Raw genomic sequence first — 6,000 nt, 5'->3', positions numbered from 1 at the left:
ACTTACCCCTGTCAGCAATTTGTCAGTGATGTATACATGCATATTGGTTATGTATTGGTCATCATTACTCTTTAACCCCTTCATTGTTGATTTGATGGATCTCTACAGTTACTCCTAAGATCTTTTGCATCCATGATGTATATGCTTATGGGATACATGGTTGACTAAACCTTTGACTTCTTGATAGTCTTTGGTAGCGCTAGTCTATGCCTATTCACTACTAGTTGCATTCTTTCTATCCCAATTGCTATCTAGATATTCTTAGCAATAGGAGCTTGCCATTTTGTCTATTTTCCCGCAGATGTATTCACATACACTATTGCATTTACTATAGCACTATTGTAACTATTGTTTTTAGGAACCTTTTGGGGAGTAGACACTTTATTGATTGCAGTTTTTTGTGGAAAGATATATCTCTTCTATTCTTGCCCTTTTGCCAACCCTTTTTTACTTAATTTTGAGGTTGTTTTTCTATAACAATAGTAGTCCATACTCTCATACTTTGCAGTCATTATGGCATATACTTCTCATGCATAAGCCAACAGTGCTATCTTCAATATTGAAAAGATTGATGGTAATAAGTTCCAATATTGACAGACACAAATATGGCAAGTATTGGTGCAAGTTAAGGCATTGAAACAAGGGGCAAAAATCCAAAAACTGGGGATAGAGATGATTGGGGATGAGAGTGGTGAGTTATGCAAGTCCACTACAATACTATCTTTTTCTAAGCATGTGTATTTCAATGTTATCTCTACTGAGGGTGGTGCATATGAGTTGTGAAAGAATATCCTTAATCTTTATCACAAGAAAAGTCCTACATCTTAGTTCTAATGGTTAAAGAAGCTTGTAGACCTTCAGAGGAAGGAGAACACCCCTATATTTTGCCATCTTATCTCATAGAGCATCAAGTTTTGAGGATAACATAAAGTCCTTGTTCTTGCTTCTCGCATTACGAGAGTCATGAGATACATTTCATATTGTTATGAGTGCTAATCCTCTTGAGGATTGTTGTAAATGCAATGATGTAAATAATGCTTTATTTATAGAAGAACTAAACAATAAGAATTTTGATGCAGCCCACACTTCTCATGTACTTATAGTTAGAGGTAGAAGTGGTGGAAATGATCATAACAACAATGGTAGAGACTCACATCCCAACAAGGGCAATTCTTAATCTCATGGGAAATCCCATAGTAAATCTCGTAGTTGTAAGTCTTCTTTGACATGTCATTATTGTGGGCAACACAGTCACATTAGGCCGTAGTGCCATAAAGTGCACAATTATAGGCATATAAGGCAAGGGAAAACTACAAGAAAATGCAAAGTCCATCGAGATTGTACCTAAGTCCAATGTGAAGGTAGAGGAGATAAATGCCTTGGAGTACAATTTTGATTATCACATTCTTGATGCTTCATCTCTAGATGCTACTCATTTAACTAATGCTTTGTCTACTTACTCTCAATATTGGCTTCTTGATTCAGAGGCTTCATTTATATTACCCTACATTGCCAATGGTTTCATAGCTACCATACTATTATAGGTTCTATTCAAGTGGAAGATGACACTGCATTGGATATCATTAGCATAGGTGATGTTAGACTACAATTTGGTACTTGTGCTCCCCTTTCGTGCTTAACGATTATGTAATGTCCCAGCTTTGACGAAAAGCTTAATAGCTAGATGATGACATGTAACATGTATCTTTTGGTGATTCTTTAGGGAATATTAACTGTGGCAATCTTGTTTTTGCTAGAGGTGCCAAGTTGGTAGCCTCTATCCTTTGCTTGTTTTTCAATTTGATGACCATGTTTGATCTTCCACGTATCTCTTTATGGCATCCTCGCCTTGGATACATGTTTTTGAAAGGAATGAAAGTATTGATCCATTTGCAATACCTCCCACCCTCAGATTATACTTGTTTTGATTATGTAATCATGGTTTGTATGGCAGACATACTTGTAACTCACATAAGAAGGTTGATTCTATATGTGTGGTGAGCCTTTGACTCTTGTGCATTTAAATGTTTGTAGCCCCATGTCCTATTAGTCCTTGGTTGGTAATGTTACGAAGCGGAACACGTGGCAAATCTAGCAAATCAAATCTCAATCATAAACAACTTAATTTATGATACACATAATAGAACTTAGTGAAAAAATCTAACAAATTAATCTCAACTATTAAATAGAAACAACATTATAGTACATAAGAGGATTTGAATAACTCAATAGATTGAGAAATACAAGAGAAAAATGCAAGATTCGGCCCAACCTCCCTTATGGCAAAAGCCATGGTTTGCCATCCTTAATTATATATTATAGTTTTACATGGATATTTGCATTCATATCTTACATCAAATTACAAAGAAAGTACAAATATCAATTGAAATACATAGTTTTAAGAGTCAAGAGATATCCTACAACATATTGCAGTTGCTGGAAAAAATTATGTGCTTTGAATCTTGATGTTTTGACATCACCATCGCGTCCGAAGCATACCAAAACCCCCAAAACGACTCTTGAAGCTCTGAATTCCGATTCCGAATGAGGGACAAAAGAAAAAACTCTGTTTTCACCCTGTTCTCCTATTTTGCATGCAATCCTATTGCTTTTATAAAGAAAGCTAGAAAAGCCTTTTAAAACTTAACTACATTAAGAAAATAGCAAGGTATTCCAATAAAAACATATCTTGAATCCCATATTCTAAAATAATCTATATTAAAAGCAAATAAATTAATGATACTATGGACAATGATCTAATTATTACTAAAGAAGTTTAAACTTATAACTTACAAATAGAATAATAATTTTAATAATACGATATCATATAAATATTATATATTATATATTATACCTAAGATAACTAATCATAATTATGAAATTTATGCTTAGACTTATGCTGATGCCCAGTGCTACCCAAAGCGACCACTACCTGCTCTACATATCAACTGAAGCATTCACAATTGTTTATAAATAAAATAAACAAACAATAATGAATGCCTAGCAATCTTTAGCTTTTGCAAATAATTAAAATAGGTTGGAACACTGTCCTAACCTTAATTTAATTCGAGTGCGTACTCTAAACTCGTAAAAGCTTAATTAATTAATATGAATTTTATGGAATCACCCGCTGTGGAATTATCCATGTACACACTAATTAATAAAACACTCGTGAAGCACATGCGTCCCCATCAACTTCTCGCACAAGGAATTCACCTTATATAGGAGCCTCGGTCAACAAATAAATTTTACAGAATTCACTGTAAAATCTCACGAAATCCACCGTGACTATACCTCCTGGCATTAGGTAAAAAGTATTCTCTTACATTCATAGATGATTATTTGCATCAGGTTTGGGCCTATCTGATTGAGCAAAAGAATATGTATCTAAGGCTTTTAAGAAGCTATGTGATGAGAGGGGTATTAAGTATTAGTAGATTGGCTGCCCCATACACTCCACCCCTGAATGGTATTGTAGAGCTCATAAACATAACTATACGGTAAAGAGTCCATTGTATGCTTAGTCAAGTAGGCTTACCAAGCGCTCTTGGGGGCTGAGGCAATTATTGCTACCATGCATCTCATTATAGATCCCCATGCATTGTTGTTGGTGGTAGAGTTGTAGAGGAGATATGGTCTAGTAAACTTTCCTTATATGCACACTTGCGAGTCTTTGAATGCGAGGCTTTGTGCCATATTCCCAAAGACAAGCACAATAAGTTCGATCTAAAGTCCATCAAATGCATCTTTCTTGATTATGGCAATGTAGGTGAGATGGGCTATCGTTTTAAGGATCCGCAAGCTCAAAAGGTCATCTGTATCCATGATGTTATATTTCATGAGGATAAAATGTATATGTGACTAGATCATATGATTGAGGTACGTAGGGTGATCTTTTAGGAGGAACCTCTTGTCATAGTATAACCAACACCAACAAGACAACCTATTGCAGTTGTTGATGATGTGGTGACCTAGGATTTGCCTATTGTGTAGGATCATGGTGTTGGATAGAGAGAACAAGTTGTGTAGTCCCCCCAACCTATTTTGAGATGCTCTACTAAATCTTCACATCCTCTTGATCGCTATGAGCTCTCTATGGATTATGTCATAGTGACTGACTCTATCAAGCCACTTACCTATGAGGAGGTTATGTGGAGAGGTGATTCTCATTCTTGGAAAAGAGATATGAAATCCGATTTTGCTATAGAAAAACCATTGCAAGTGGATGTACAAGTTGAAGACTACCCTTGGTCACCCTAAGCCAACATATGAGGTGAGATTGGTTGCTAAAGGCTTTAAGTAGAAAAGGGAGTTGATTTTGATGAGATCTTCTCTCCTATGGTAAAGATGACCACTCTACACTTGATGTTGGTGTTGGTTGCTAAGTTAATTTAAGTAGATGGATGTTAAGAAAAAAAATTTGCATAGAGACCTGTATGAGGACATTTATATGACACGGTCAAAGGGCTTTCTGAAAAGAGGTACGGGAATACCTAGTATAAAAATTGAAGAGGAGTCTTTATGGGCTTGAGCAAGCACTTAGGGAGTGATACCATAAGTTTGGCACTTTCATGCATTCCTAAGGGTATTCCCACAATGTTATGGATCCATGTATATACACAAGGAAGGCACATGATAGTAGCCTTATTACCTTGGTGCTTTATGTTGAGGATATGCTTATAGCCATGAGTGCTCATGCTAAATTATGGATTCTTTAAAGAGCTTTGAGGTGAAGGACATGGGATAGGCCTTACGCATACTTGGTATGCACATTCCGCACAATCACACTAAGAGACATCTCTGCTTGTCCCAAAAGGAGTACATACATAGAGTACTTAAAATGGTTTCATATGCAAAATGGAAGCCTATTGGCCATCCTTTACCTTCTCATGTGAAGGTTAGTCATGCCAATTGTTTGCAATTAGATATGAGAGGTCCGAGATCACCATGGTTTCATAGGCATCCATAGTGGGCAGTTCAATGTGTGTCATGATAGCCGCTCATCTTGGCATATCATTTGCAGTGGGAGTTGTGGCATGTTGTATGGCTATACCTGGTAAGCGCCACTCTTGAAAAATCATAGAAGGAGGATGTTTGTTGAAAGAATAAAGTCAACATCACTTTTATATAATTTGATTTGTTTAGCATGGTAGTTGAACCTTAATATTTTACAAGGCAAGAGAGTTGATCTTCCTATAAACTTAACTAAATAAATTACTTTGGAACTTGATCAAGCAAGATGGAGTTTGGGAAGATATCTTGGTGTGGGACCTGGAATAAAGACTTGCAAAGTCACTTAAGTGACTAAGGGAAGGGTATGAAGAAAAAAGAACAATGTGGTGTTGGAGAGGGTAGCCAACAAGAGAAATTGATAGACCATTTGGAAGATGAGATATTGGAGATAGGGCTAAAAACCAATTGGGTACATGTAACAAAAGCAATAACTATAATTATAAAAAGAGAAAGAATAAAATTGCGATTAGATTCAGGGACTATGGCTACTATCTCTGTGAAAGCACCAAAAATTGCAGCAAAGGCAACTATTTATGTATGGTTGATCCACCAGTTATGCCTATTGGTCTGTTCATAAAAGAGGATTTAATGTGCAAGCTAGTAAAAGGATTTTGTGATCTTAGTTCTGAAGGTTACAAAATTGGACAAAAAAGTGGAGGAAATGGAACAAGCAGCAGTCCAAAAGGGTGTTAGAGAAGGATGGAAACATAAATATATATGGTGTGATACTCTTTAGCATGAAAAGAGTGATTGTGTGGTTTATTGTTATGTGCAAGCAAAACATTTGGTCTTTTGAAAAGATGGTACAATTCATGCAAGAGAGAAAAGGTTGCCTCTTGAACAAATTTAAAAAAAGGGGATATGTAGAAGAGGCTTGAGGAATTAGTAGTAAGAAATGCATTTGTAGCCATAGATGTTGTAACATATGGGTTGTAGATTGATGAATCCCTTGGTTCTCTTCATACATGCAAGGTTGCCATGAAATCT

The sequence above is a fragment of the Lygodium microphyllum genome, chromosome 26 (assembly GCF_053477565.2).
Source record: "Lygodium microphyllum isolate KBCC chromosome 26, Lygodium_microphyllum_v1.1.10, whole genome shotgun sequence".
NCBI classification, from domain to species: domain Eukaryota; kingdom Viridiplantae; phylum Streptophyta; class Polypodiopsida; order Schizaeales; family Lygodiaceae; genus Lygodium; species Lygodium microphyllum.
This window is presented reverse-complemented; position numbering follows the sequence as displayed.